The sequence below is a fragment of the Cinclus cinclus genome, chromosome 1, assembly GCF_963662255.1.
Source record: "Cinclus cinclus chromosome 1, bCinCin1.1, whole genome shotgun sequence".
NCBI lineage: Eukaryota > Metazoa > Chordata > Aves > Passeriformes > Cinclidae > Cinclus > Cinclus cinclus.
The window spans coordinates 7,419,146-7,433,989 of NC_085046.1; positions in this window are offsets into that span (position 1 = coordinate 7,419,146).

A 14,844-nucleotide genomic window follows, 5' to 3' on the forward strand; every position below is an offset into this window, starting at 1 on the left:
GGGAAAAGTCTCACTCATCTGCACATTATTCTGTTAATCCTCATCCACATTGTGCTGCAAACATGAAGGGGTACAATGCCTGTGCTCAGAAATCCAGCTCCTGTTGTTAAATTTGTGCTGGTACTGACAGGTGCCATAAATAATCGTGTTTGATAGCACCCAACTGATTTCAGGTTCAGGGCTGGGATTTGCATTACAGTTTTTGCCAGTTGTTCCAAAGACTGGTGCACTCACTAGCTGGTGCTTTTGCCTGATAATCATTGCACAGCTCCACCTGTTTAACAGGGATCCTGTCTGGGGGATGACAGTGCAGAAATCTCCCTGCTCAAGCAGCACAGGAGAGGTGTCATGTTTATTAATGCCCAGTGGCTGCCACAGTAAGGGGTTCTGCAGACAATACCCACATTTGCTCTGCAAGAATGTATAACTAATGCATTTCTGGAGGGGATTTCACGAAGCAGAAACCATGAAGCCAAGAACAGATGGGAACCAAATTTTCACTCATGGTTGATTTTGAAAATAAGAACAATTCCTAAAATAGAACTCAAATGAACAAAGACATTGCAGAAGTAGAAATTGTGATTCTCCTGGTCGTTAGTTTGGAACATTCAAGGCTTCCCAGCATTGCATTCAATTTTAGTGACTACCTGCCTTTTTTTCCTTTTATTTTTTTTAATGAAAAGTGTGTAATTGTGAGCAAATAATTACAGCAGAGTTAATATGAAGTGCTCAGTGACTCTTCTGTGTATCACCAAATATGCTGAAGCAAAGTCTGGATTTTTATCAGTTTTGAATGGGAGGAGTTTAGCCACAGTGCACCAGTACAGACAGCTCAAGGAACAACAAGAAGAAGAGTTTACTCTTGGGATCAACTTTTCCACATCCTGTTAGGTTCAACCAAAGAAGAAAATATTGAAAGGAAACTCATCACACACAGGAGGGAAGGTAAAAGTGGATGGAAGGGTTGACAAGAAAAGAGGGAAATGGTTCTGGAGAAATAATGAACAAGAAATAAGCGTGGTGGGAGGACCAAGGGAAGCAGTTGTGAGTGATGAATCTGTAGAAAGCAAGCAGGATGGTTTCATTAATATTTTTTAACATCTAAGAAATAACCTTTGTCATTAGAATAGTTCCTCTCCCTCCTTGTAAACTTTTCCTGTTTGTAGAACAATAAGCAAAATTTTAAAAATAAGGTTCAAACCTTGAATTTCACCCTACAGATGTGCCATGTGCATGATCAAAGAGCAGTGGCTCACACAGCTGGTGTCCAAGAACAGATTTCAGGGAAGAGATTGTATGCTGCTTGAGGAGCATGAAAACACCCTGGAAGAAAACTAAAGAGCATGCCTAGGGCTGGAACAAGTTGGAAGGATCATCCTGCTGATAAGAATTGCATCTTACATTACCATTTCCAATGGCTTAAGAAAAGAGATGTTGAAAAGTGCTTGAAAAGAGCCCTTTGAGCAGTTCTGTGCCACCTGCTCCAGGGGTAACCCAGCCCTCAAGATGTGGTCACTCAGGTTTCTGCACTGGCACTGCTGAGCTGCTGCAAAAACCATGAGCAGGGGAGAGATAACCAGGAGAGGGAATGCTGGAGAATGTCACAGCGATGGAAAATCACTGCCTGAGTGAGCAGGAGTCTGCTCCTTATGCAAACCTGGAGAGGAAAAGACCATTTCAGTACATCCCATATGCACTACAGAGCAATAAAGCTGCCTGGGCTCGAAGAGGAGATAAAAGCTCATCTTCTGTCTTGTTACTGAATGATTGTAGGCTAATAGAGGGAAAATAATGGTAAAGGAATCAAAGAGAATGTGGGTTAAGTAACCAGGTAACACATCTAATGGAGGTAAAATTATGGAGACTAAAAGGGTTCATTGGCTGGGGTTTTTTATATGCTCTTTGTTAAAAATGCAAAGATGAAAGGCAGTACCTTTAACAAACGTGTAGCTGGAGTGCAAAAAACGCAAGTTACACAACACCTTCTATGGAGAGAAGAGACTTCTGTGCAGAGGAACAGTCATGTTTCATCTTCCTGTCTCCTCTGAGGTCCTGCCTGCACCTCTCTGACATCTCTCTTGGAGGCAACAGAAGCAGACTCCTCCCTGCTATTAACCCTTTTGAACAGATTTGGACCAGTTGCTTGGGCTTGGGTCTGTAGCCTTGTACCTGTAGCTCTTCAGAAAGAGTAGGCAGAAGCCTGTTCTTTAATTCTTCTTCTATCTTTATCTCTAGGATCTTCTGAAGTTCCTGGGAGCAGGTCTCTGGAACAACTCTGATCTTTCACAGATTGACAAAAACACCTCTCCCTGACATGGTTTAGAGGTGAATTGGCAGTGCTGGCTTGATGGTTGGACCCAAGGACCATGAAGACCTTTTCCAACCTAAACAACTCTATGATTCTATGGAAACCAAGGAGATTTTGATGGTCAAAAGCTCAGCTCCAGCCTACTTCAGATCCACACACTTGTGCAAATATTTATCTAATGAGCTCACACTGGTACAAGTTTCCCTCAACATCCAAAACTTTCATCCTGCACTATCAGGGATAGGTTAAAGAGACCACAGGGCCACAAGATGTTACAGGGTGAACTGTTTTCTGTCACTTCTCTTGTCAGAAGGGGAAATCGCAAATTCTGATTTTAAAAAATGTATTGGACAAAATGCACTGGAGAGAGATGCCATGAGACCACCCAAGCTGCTCCATCAGCCCCCTCCTTAAATGGACAGGGAGGGAGAAAAATATAGCTAAAGAATGGAAAAGTACAGGGAGCCATGACTGTCATGGACAAAACAGACTGCTTGGGGAAATCAATTTAATTTGTGACAATTAATCAGAGTGTGATAACAGGAAGCAAGGAAAAATCTAAAAGCACCTTCCCTCTACCAGTCCCTTCTTCCTGGGCTCAACTTCACTCTCCAGTTATCAAACTCCTGCCCTCAAGCAGCCTGGGGAGCAGGGGCTGGGGGTTGTGTTCTGCTCACATCACTTCATCTCCACTGCTCCTTCCTCCTCACACATCCACCTGCCAGAGCACAGGGTCCCCTCCATGGCACACAGTCTCCTTCATGAGCTCCAGTGTGACTCCCTCCCATGGGCTGCAGTTCTCCATGACCTCATGGAACACAGCCTGCCCCAGCCTGGGTCACTCACCCACAGGGTCACAAAGTCCTGCCAGCAAACCTGCTGCACCCTCCACAGGGCTCCTCTCTCACAGGTCCTGCCAGGAGCCAGCTCCAGCATGAGCTTCCCACCAAGTCACAGCCTCCTTCCACATCCATGTGCTCTGCTTTGGGGGTTCTCCAGGGGCCCCAGGTGGATCTCTGCTCTCCCATAGACCCCCATGGGCTGCGGGGGCACAGCTGCCTCACCACACCACAGGCAGAGCAATCTCCTGCCTGTCCTTCTGCTCTGACCTTGGGGTTTGCAGAGCTGCTCCTCTCACTCATTCTCACCCCTCTCTCCCAGCTGTCATTGCATAGCAGCTTCTTCCCCTCCTTAAATACATTATCACAGAGGCACAAGTACTGTCACTGATTGCCTCAGCCTTGGCCAGTGGCCAGAGGGGGCAAGAGGGGGCAGATGTGAGAGAGGAGGGATGGAAAAGCAAAGGAAGATGAGAGGCACTGGCTCAGTGCAAATGAGGAGGGGAAAATACCCTTGATATGGAATAGCAATCACAATATGAGGAGAGACAAAATACTACCTGTTACTGTAATCCACGGATTTGCTTGATTTCTACTTTGCATTGATTTTGGATTGTGTGAATCCCGTGACTTTAATATAGTGACTATTGATTTGTTGTGGTGGGACAGAGTGAAGAGTCTGACCACATCTGCCAGAAACAAGCAAGGATCCTCCAATGTTTACAGAAAAGATTTTGTTTCAACTTAATTATAAATAAAACTACAAGTTCCAATCCAGGTTTGGAATGAAGAATTTCCTTTCAGGTGGTGCCAAAGGCTGTTCAGCTACTGCACAGTAGCATCAAGGAAACTGGGAAGTCACTTCCAAGGTGCAGAGGAGTTGTTTCATTGAATCATAGAATAGTTTGGTTTGGAAGTACCTTTAGAGCTCCTCTGGTCCAACCCCCCTGCAATAAGCAGGGACATCTCCAATAAGATCTGGTTGCTCAGCATGTTCGTTTGCAGCATGGCTGCGCTTCTGCTCCTTGTGGTTGAGGCAGTGACCAGAAGATTACCTCCAAACAAAGCCCCTGAGCTCTGTTGCGTCCCTCAAACTCAGCCTGCAGCACTCACACCTCAGCAGCTGCAGTGGCTCAGCCTCCACTGCCCTGTCCCTGCCCCCTCCTGATCCTGCCTGGACACATTTCTGCCTTCTCAGTGCCCTCTGTACCTCCAGTGCCCCACCTGGGAAGCACCACGGTCATTCCTTCAGGTGAGGGAAGGCAGGTGTCCACCCCAGCCAGGAGCCAGCTGCACTCTGCTCTGCCCAGACAGCACCAACATCTAATATCTGCCTTCAGACACTTTATTAGCCTTGCCCATCTAATCCCAGCTGAGCGGATTTACCCTGATTCACTGCCAATCGATCAGGAATTGGGTTTGTTGACAGCCATAATGGCAGAAATGCCCATCTCTGTGTTTCAGACACCACGTCTGATCATTCCTTCCTCCTGAATGTTTTTCTTTTTGGTTTGTCCTGGTGCAGTTTGGAGCTAGTGAAATATTCCCTAGGTAATAAGACCCAGGACTGTCACCATCAAACCCAAGCTGATAAATGGCCCTCAGTCTGCAGGGGAATGTGAGTCATTTGGAGGTTTGAGGTAGTGACTCTTTCCTCACTTGACATCACTTATTAAGCTTCTCACTGAAGCCCAGAACTGAAGCTTCTCACTGAAGCTCTTAGGAAGTCGATTACCTTTCCATGATCCTCAAGTCACTCAAAAAGGAGCGAGGCTTGTGGAGCCTGGGAGCATCATGAGCATCTGTGAGGATCTCCAGCTGGAGCTGAGTTATCCTTAATAGCTGAAGTACCCAAACTAATACCCAGGAAAAGGGCAAGATGACGGTGTGACTCTCGATTTTGGAGAGAAGTCCAAGCAACCAGCAGCTGCCTGGGGATTGCAGGTATCCTTCATTTAGGGACTTCTCCCATGGCAAGATGATTCTCCTGTAACTGAGCAGCGTGTGTGAACCAGCCCAAGCTGTGAAACTGCACTGAACTTTTCAGGTGTGTCACCAAAAATAAAACCTGGCTGTGCCTCTATGCCAATCCCTGCTGGCAGCTGTGTCAGCCCATGACTGAACCTCTGTGGCTCCATCAGCAGCACTGGGCCAGGGAAAGGTGCTGGTGGTGGAGGATGCATTATCCTGGCAAAATTCTGCTCCCTGGGATGTGACTTCTCTCCGTGCTGAATGAAGCTTTTCCTGTGCCAGCATAAAACACAGCCCTGTGAACTGTGTGCCCTTTGCAGGTACAAAGCTGCACAAACCAGGTGAGGGAGGGTTCTTGGAGCAGCATAGCCTCAGTGTCAAGCAGCAGGAGGGAGAGTTTTCTGTGTTATGTATAGCTGAGGTAATTTATTACATTGGAAGTGCCACACAAACAGGAGCAAATGAGTGGCCTGTTTAATCTCTTGTGAAAAGGAAAAGCCACTTCCAGACAAAGCAGCTGAGAAGCGTTTTTGTCTCCAGAAAGCTCATGGTGGGATGTAAATATCACTGTCAGTGTTTCTACGGTGCATGGGAATTGTGGTGGGGGAGAATACAACGTTCCTATAAAACAAGATCTCAGGAAAAGGCTGAACACAGAAACTGAACATGAGGAATGATTTGGGCCCTCACAGCAAAGAGGAAATTATGGAATTTCTCTCTCACCTGCCTTCTCAGGTGGATGGTGCAAAACAATGCCACTGCCAGCACATCCTAAAAGCTCAAGCTGATGTTGCAGAACAGATCTTTGTGTGGCTGCCCACGTGGGCTGCTGTGTTACAGGGACATTCCAGGGGAGATAGATGGTTAAGGAAGAAGAAAATGGGTTTAATCTCAATTTAGGGTAGCTGAAATGTGCTTTGGTAAGACATTGATTCAGCTACATCCAGGAACAGTTCTGTCAGCCCAAAACACTGAGCACTTGTGCTGCTGACCAAGAATTACCTTCTGCACTGATGTCTGGAAAAACACTAGTCCATTCATATCCTGTGGTACTTGAGGACTTCTGATTGATTGAGTAAATTAAAGCTGGCTGAATAATTCATTAAATAAATCATTTATTTGAAGAATTTCTCTCCTGTTTCCTTTGCAGATTGGAGTGTGGCACAAAGAGCATCACACTGATTTGACATTATTTCTCAGCTACTTTCTACCCATAATTGTAGCTCAGTCAGCAGTGCTGACAGTTCATTCCCATGCTCAATAGCTGCAGTGCTGTCAGCAGGGAGAATTTCTGGCTGGCTCCTGGCAGCCCAAATGGAAGAGGAATCGAGGTTTCACCCAAGCCAAGGTCAATATGATGACATAAGGAGCAGAGGAGAGGGGTGAGTACAGCAGCACCAGGTTCCCCAGTGTCTGTGGGGTAAAGAAATCCTGTGACAGCTCTGTCCTTTGAAGCAAGGTTTTTCAGGGTCTTGATTACACTATGGAATCCACCCTAGGCTTCTGAACCCAAATATGTTGTTCACAGGGAGGACAGCCTGCAAAGCAGTGATAAACCCCTCCTGCTGTGTCTGCACAGAGCAGATTTATGGGTCACTTCCTGGAGAGCTAGGGACTAAAGCCAGTCCCAGTTCCCCTCCATCCCTGACTCATTTGCAGGTGGAAAACCATCCTCCTTGCTATAATCCTTGAGGAGCAGTGAGCCACTCTTGTCATGGCCAAGGAGAAATTTGGTTTCCCATGGAAATCATTTCATGTATTCACTTAAACCAACTATTTCCAAATATTGTCCTGTTTATTCTTAAATACTGCTGGCTCCTGAGCATTCCTGTGAGCTGTCACTGCCTGAAATAGCCATGCAAAAGGTAACAACACAACCTGCTTCATTACAATGCACATTTGTTCAAGTTTTTGACTCTGCAGCATTTTTCTAGGTTTTTACCAACTGGAATTAAGATGGGAAGGGAACAAAGCAGGTAGAAATGGAAAGAGCAAACCCATTCCCAAATTCAGGATATCTCCTGACTGTTGGTTCCTCCCATTGCTTTGCTCTTTGTAAAAAGATTAAAAAAGGAAATTAGGTGCCCACTTAATAAACATTTATTTGGCCTTTCTATCTGAAAAGGGTCATGACTTTTACAATATGGGGTACATGTTGAGTAATCTGTCATCATTTGTGTACCATGTCTTGGAGGTTTTATATCTTGGAGCATCCAAATTGCCCTGAAATAAAGGCCAGGATCCTTTCAGTTCCATGCTCTCAATGGCACATGGCAAAGTCTTCAGCTCATCAGTGCTTTTAACTTCCTTTGTGTACTTATGGTTGTATCTTGTTATTTTAAGAGAAGAAAAATCCACTTTCAAAAGAATGTTTCAATATTGATAGAACCTCAGGCACAGCTTTGTTGAGCTGGCTTCTGCCTAAGAATATTCAGTGCATTTTTTAAAAATTAACTTGATGGATTTTTTTCTCCCCTTGGCTTAGCAATCCTGAAATCAATGGGATCACAGAAGTGGAAGGCAAAACTTCAAGATAATGCAGAATATTTGGTACCTTTGTTATGAACACAGGCTTGCCAGCCACAAAAGACTCATTCTGAAATTCAAAGCATGTGGGTTTGCTGGCTAACAGCAGAAGGAACATTGGAATATTGTCTCTGTTTACCTACATATGAAGATCATCTGCACTGCAGGATAAAAGCACAGAAGATAGGATGGGAGCTAGACTCTAGAATTACCCAGATTCTTTTGAAAATCTACTTAGACTCTCCCAATACAGAGTTTGTATGGCTGGGACTGAATTTTGACTTGTGAGAGCACAAGAAAAGTGAAATAGAATCCTAAGTTTTGGGGGAAAAAAATCTTATGTTGAGTGTAGACCTGAAGGAGTTGAAAGCCCATCCTAAAAAAAGCTTCTTGGAATCCAGATATTTTCCATCATCTCACCATAAACTCATTTACTCTTTTTTAGGAGCTGGGACATACTACTGGTATATAGCTTTCCTCTCAACTCACAAAGTGAACATTCCCAGAAATCCACCTAAGTATTAATCAACCATTCAGTGGGACAGATGTTTTTTAGTAATAATAGTAATTACCTCTAAAAGTCCTTTAAAGTTGGACTGTTGCTCACCAGGAATAAACAGAAATAGAAGAGGAGTTTTTTCAAGTTATAAAGCCAGGCTGCTGTGCTCATATGACCAGCAAAGATCTGCAAAGGCCTCTTACTGGTCAGAGCTCCCAAAAAGATTATTTAACTGAGGATATTTCTACAGGACACAGGAAAGAAGAGGGGTGGCAGGTGTAGAAATATAAGCCAGCTTTTGAAAAGTGCATCAACTGATAACGAATCACTGCTAATTAGCTCATGGCTATTTAGGTTTTGTTACTCAGGTAGAGAGAGAACTTAGACTCTGTCATCCCTGATGGCTTTGGGGAATAAACTACTAATGTATCTATAAAATAACCCCTGAATGAGTTATGCAGCAATAGCAAAACCATCTTTTCCTTCCTCTCAGGCACAAGCACGCAAATGTGGTCTGACACCTCCATCCTCTCATCACTAACCTGATATGTATAAATATAGAAAATGGGTGTTCCAGAGCAGGGTGCAAAGCTAATCTAAACCTCAGTCACTGCCAGAAATATGTACTAAGCTTTCTTTAACTCAAATGAAGCAAAGGATTATTTTCTGGGGAGCTACAGAAACACCATGACAAGTCTTTCCAGTGCAAATCCTCATAGTGGCTGAAATCTCAGCACAGCTCAGATTTATAGCCAAAAAGGGTTGCTTGTACTCCAGGCTCAGGAAAAGTGTGTTGAAGAAAGTCAATCCTTGTTACATCTGAACCATTCAGCTGCTCGGTCTTTAGGATTCCAAGGGCAAAATAGAAATAAACTTCCTCAGTCATCCTCAAACCCAGACCTGCTTCTATACAGGGTATGCAGTAAAGATCCCTAAACCCTAAATTCCAAAGCCACCCTTCCCTTTCTTTCTTATATTACCTGGTTTTAATCACTCTGGTCCCTCTAAGAAGCACCATCATCCATCCCAGACACCATCCTACCAAGTGCTTTATACACACAAACAGGAATTGGGAGAGAAAATGTCATCTTGAGTAAAAAAAACCCAAACCCAGTAACAAAAGCAATTATTAAGAGCTACACAAATAAATTAGCATGTAAATAGACAGTGTTAAGACCCACAATATAAAAATGTACAGTCCAATCCAGGTCACATGAAACCAGTAGAACTTTTGTTACTGGTGTGCATTGGATACAAAGGTTCTGTTTCTTGCATGGGTCTGCTGCCCTGAAGACAGTGGTGAAATTTTCATTAACCTTTTGGTGGGCTTTCAGTTGGGCTGTAGTCATTGTTGTAAATAATTTGTCATATAAATGTTAAAAAAAAGAAAAAGTTAGAGCCTTTTGTGTGTAAGACTTTTGGACATCTGAAAACTACAATGTTTCTAATCTCTGGCAATGGGTGGCAGAGGTCAAATAAACACAAGTCTGAGTTACAGCATAGCATCTGCTTTGGCTGCTGGGAATGGACTTAGCCCATTCCCAGAAAGAAGGGCAAGAGAGAGAAGTGAAAACGAGGGCTCCAGACTGGGGCTGTGCAACCCCTGGAGTTCAACTCCACTGCAAGACTTGCCCCAGTTTGTTGTGCAAAACCTCCTCCTACTCCCCAATTGTTTTCCATTCCATTCCCAGCAACACTCAATCGTGATAATCTGTTCCGTGGGGAGAAAAAGGAAAAGACAAGAATTTTAAAAATACGGCCTTTGTGCCTTGTCTTTGTCTGAAAACTCCTGTAATTGAGTGGCCCTTTGGCTCGGCAGTGCCACAGCTTTGTGCATTTGCTGCCAAAGACAGCTCTGTTCAGGAATCATGGTGATGTCAGGTTGGGGGATATTGCGTGGAGATTTGCACGTCACTGTGAATTTGCACTTTTCTGGCCTTGCAGGCACATTTAGGTGGGGGGTGGGAGGAATTTTTTTTTCCAGTGAGAAGTAAACACAGAGGTGTTGGCCTCTCTGGGAGATGGAAAGCAGTTAACTTTGGAGCTAATTACAGGCAGAGTGATGGATGCTGACAGATGTATTGTCCTGGCCAAGGGCCTGCCACTGGTTCTGCCATGAGACAGGAGCAAAGCCTCTCTCCTCCTCTCAGCAGGCCCACGGCACCAGGGAAGAAGAAGACAAGGATGTCAGGACTTCTAATTATACACCAGGAACCTGCGAAATTGGAGCATTAGAAGTGTTAGTTACAGATGATGCCCCGAGGTGCTGCAGTGGAGAAGGAAGAGCACAGTGGTGGGACTGAGGGGCTGCAGAGATCTCCTCATCCTCGTGTGATGAGGTCTGCGGGGGCTTCTTTCCAGGGATGCACAAAACACGTGTGCAGTTATATATCCACCAAAACCCTGCCTGCATTGTAATTTGAGGTGTGTTTCCAAAAGCAGTTTTAAACCCAGTTTAAAGCCACTTCTGTTGAAAACATTGCCAGTATGGTCTGTCAGTCAGACACCCTCTAGCCTGGAGAAAGCTGCTTTCTATAAAAAAATGGAATGAACATTTTGTTGTTTCCCAGCTCTGAACACACACTGCATCCACACACAGGCAAGAGCAATCACCAGGATGTGTCCAGCCTCAGGAAAATGAGATACAGCCATGCTCATGCTCTGACCATGTAGCAGAAGGATTTGTTCCAGCAATCTCAGAGATGCAGGGTGAAATAGGGCCTTGTAATAAAATTGCCATTAGGCACGAAAAGACAGAGGATGAGAAATCACAATAAAAATTGTCTATTCTAATGAGAAAAGGGTTGTTTGCTTAGAGGGAGCAGAGACCAAGGCCTGACAGTTTCATCAGAGAAATTGGTTAAGAAATGACCAGGGGAACATAATTCATTGTTCAAATGTCAAGCTGCTCATATCGAGAGAGAGAGTGTGCATTTATCAGCACACCTCAAAGGAATATAAGAGAAACAAAAAAAACTCATGACGGATCTGCCATGACTCAGGTACCCCCAGTGCTCGGGCTGAAGATGCACAGGAGAGGAAGATTCATATTACATTTCCCAGGAAAGTGGAGTGATGGGCCAATACTGAGTGTGATATAAGCCTGACAGAAGAGAAAGCAAAGCTTTTCCCAGCCATTGGGCTGTGCGTGATCTCAGCACAGCAAAAAGCAAGAGATGCATCTGTAGTAACTGGAGATATTGAACTGGGGCAGCCACCAGCAGACAGGAGGATTCAATCTAAGGGGTCGGGGAATACTGCTAAAGTAGTTTATTTTGCAGGCAACAATAGATTAAGACAGAGTTGCAGGGAAAAAATTCCATTGAAAACATATTTTTTTTTAAAAGAACAAGTACCAGCTTTTAGGTAGAAAACAAACACAGGTAAGGGAATAGTGGGAAAATATATGCTGTGTCAAAAATAAACATGTTTTTGTGATGTGTCTAGAGGAAAGTAGAAGAGGAAGGGAATTGCTGCAGCAGAATTGCACACAAGGTATGTTGGAACAATTTTGGGTAAGAAAAGACTTCTTGCATGACATGCCTTTTGGTTTAAGCCTCTTGTTTTATATTATTGTCTAAAAGCCACATGTTGATCACAGGAGTCTTGTTCACATCAGGGGATGCTGAAGTCAAAGCACAAAACTAGAATGTCAGAGGTGAGGTACAAATCTTAGATTTAGAGGCTTTTAATTTTTGCTTTGAGTCAGTGTAAGTGGTGAACACACCCATCTTAGTTCTGCTTTATCAGACCTGCCACATCCAGGATAAACTGCTTTAAGTATTCATAAATTGAACCTTAGGAAGTCAATCCAGGTCAATAACTAAGATGACAAATTCAGACTAGTAGACATGAGTTAACTGAAAAATTGCAAAAGCATTGTGTGCCACTAGGTGTCCAAGCAATGAAATGTCACACGAAATCCTGTGGAGATTAACATAAAGTGATGTACATGGAAAATAATCCTAGTTTTGCTTGTATGATCATAGTCTGTGACCTATTATCAACCAGGAGGAAAATGCTGGGTTTATAATATGAAGTTATATGAGAATATCAGCTTGGTACAAAGTGTACATTGATAAGAAAGGGTTGGAAAAGGAGCAAATAACACAAACAGGTTATGCTAGCACATCAAAAACAGATCTGCTCCTCTGGCACTACTGAAAATTAGAATCACAAATTTAATGTTGTAGAAATTGAAGAATTAAAGAAAAGAGTGGTGAGATGATCAAATATGTAGTAAGGCTCCTGTAGGAAATTTTTCTTAATAGAAAAGGACCCCTCAGTCAGGGAGAGGCACGACTGAGGGGATCCTATGACCATCATCTCAAATATTATGAGCAATATTCATTAAGGGAATTATCTCTGGTCCAGCAGTTCCATGAGGCACAAGTAACTGGAGTCTAGGACAGCATCCTGGGGGAGTCTTACTGCAGTTCCTGAGGTGTTCACTACAGTTTCTGGGCTGGGTGGTCTAACGTAGCTTTCCTTACATTTTTAGGATCCTTAGGCCATGAATAGATATTGTTATCTCACACAACAGCCAGCAGCATTAGCACTTGTCACCCCTAATGCCTTCTGCAGAAACCACACAGCTCCTCTCCCTCCTCTGTGGTGTGATCAGCAGTCTGAAGGACTCCCAAATACCCTGATTTTTGTATTACTTCTAGGTGGAAGGTGGTGCCCTGGGTATCACAATGTGAAAAAAACTCCTGCAAATGCCTGTGGCACAGCAGATTCCAAGCCACCCATCTGCTTGCTCCTTTCTCATATGCCACCCCCAACTTTCTCTAGAAAGGTTCATCCACACTGAAAAACACTGACATTCCAAACCCACCTGGAAATGTCCCTGTGTCACCTGCTCCAGTTGGCCCTGCCTTGGCAGGGGTGCTGGAGTGGATGATCTCCAGAGATCCCTTCCAACCTCAAAAATTCTGTAATTCTGTGATTCTGTAACATAGCCCAGCCAATTCTGTAATGCAGATATATACGGAGTACAGGATAACTGGCTGGACCCAAAGCTCAGCATTGTGGGGTTTTTTTTGACCCAGAGGCTATAAAAATAAGAGCTGCTCTGCTTGCTGGTGGTAATTTTGTTTGGATTTTATAAAACAAGGCACATGGAGCTCACAGTTCAGCCTGCAGTAAAAAGGCAGCTACTCTCCTCCTGCTATTCTCAGATTGTTATTCTGAGTATATGCCTATTCTACACACTGCTCTGACCAGCCTTTTATTCATGCAGGCAAATATTCAATCATCTTTTGGCCCTTCAAGCTTTCAGGTCAATGGAGGTAAAAAATTAATAAGTCAACACAAATTAATTTAATTTATGCATCCTGCAGATGAAGAATAGAGCAGTGCTTCATTCCGAGCAGGAATGAAGATTCAGAGAGGAAAATGACAGCAAAGCAGCTGAGATGTACAGAGTTTTGTATTTATGGCCACCCAAGATGCAGCCAGGTAAGTTCTGAACAGGAGCTGGGGAAAGCTGCTCCATACAGCTGCTGGGGGCTGATAATATGGTGACATGAGTCACATCAAAAAACTTTTCTTATATAAAACCCATAGAACTTTCACCTCCTTTGCCTCTCCCAGGCACAGTTTCAATGCCCTCAGTGCCCTGCCTGAGCTCCCCTCTGGAAGGGCACAGGGCTCCTGTAGGACCTGTGCTCCATCTGCCATTCCTGGCCTCGAACACTTCCAGGGATGGGGATGCTCAGTTAGGCTGGAAGGACTCTGCAAACCTGTGCCTTTGGGTTCAAAGCAAATTTAATTAGTGGCCTGTTTACTTGAAAGAGGACGATGTGCCCGAGAGTTCCTGTCTCCAACCATAAACAAAGAATTATTAAAATGTTCTCAAGGATTTGAGATGGTAATTAAAAGATGAGTGATTGTCACAAGCTGGAGCCCGGCTGCTTTCCAAATGTGTGTGGGGAAGCTCCTTGGCTGGGATGAGACTGTGATTGCAAATTATCATCTCTAAAGTTAAAGATACAACAGGTTTCCCACGCATCCCTCTCGGAGGTTTCCATTCACAGGGAATGGAGCTGCTACGTGAAAGATGCTGCACTTGGAGCCTGCAGAGGGGTCAGCAGCAAACTATGAACAGTGTCTGGGTCCAGAGTGAAAAAAGGGTGCAGATGGACCTGTCAAACCTAAAGCAGTGGGAATGGGGTGCTTTCTGTTGGATCCTGTTAGATCTTGTTGGAGAAATGCAGAATTCCCCACTGATGGAATGGATGTGAAGTTTTCCTAGGGAGGAAAGAGATGTGGGGAGCAGCCAGGTATGTGCAGTTCCAGAAGCTGTACATTGACAACAGCCAAGTTAATATGAAAGTCCATTTTTAAAACACTGGAAAAGCCCTCTGCTCTTTCTTAAACATAATCTGTTGTGTCTTTAGTCTGCTTAGTGCAAACTAAACCCTCGGCTCATTTGTAAGGAAAATACTGGTATAAATGGATAAAGCTCTCAAGATAGCTGCCAACATTCATGTTCCAAGCCAGTTTTCTGCTTCACTAATACTCTGAAGCTAATCAGCATTTTTCTAAATGATCTCTGCATACTGCTTTATTTTTCTGCCCCCAAATTAGTTACTCAGAAACATTTATGCTGGTCACACATCTTGTCACTTACTTGTACTTACCAATTAAAATAACATTTTGTAGAAATAATATCATGAGATGCAGGTCCCAAAGATGAG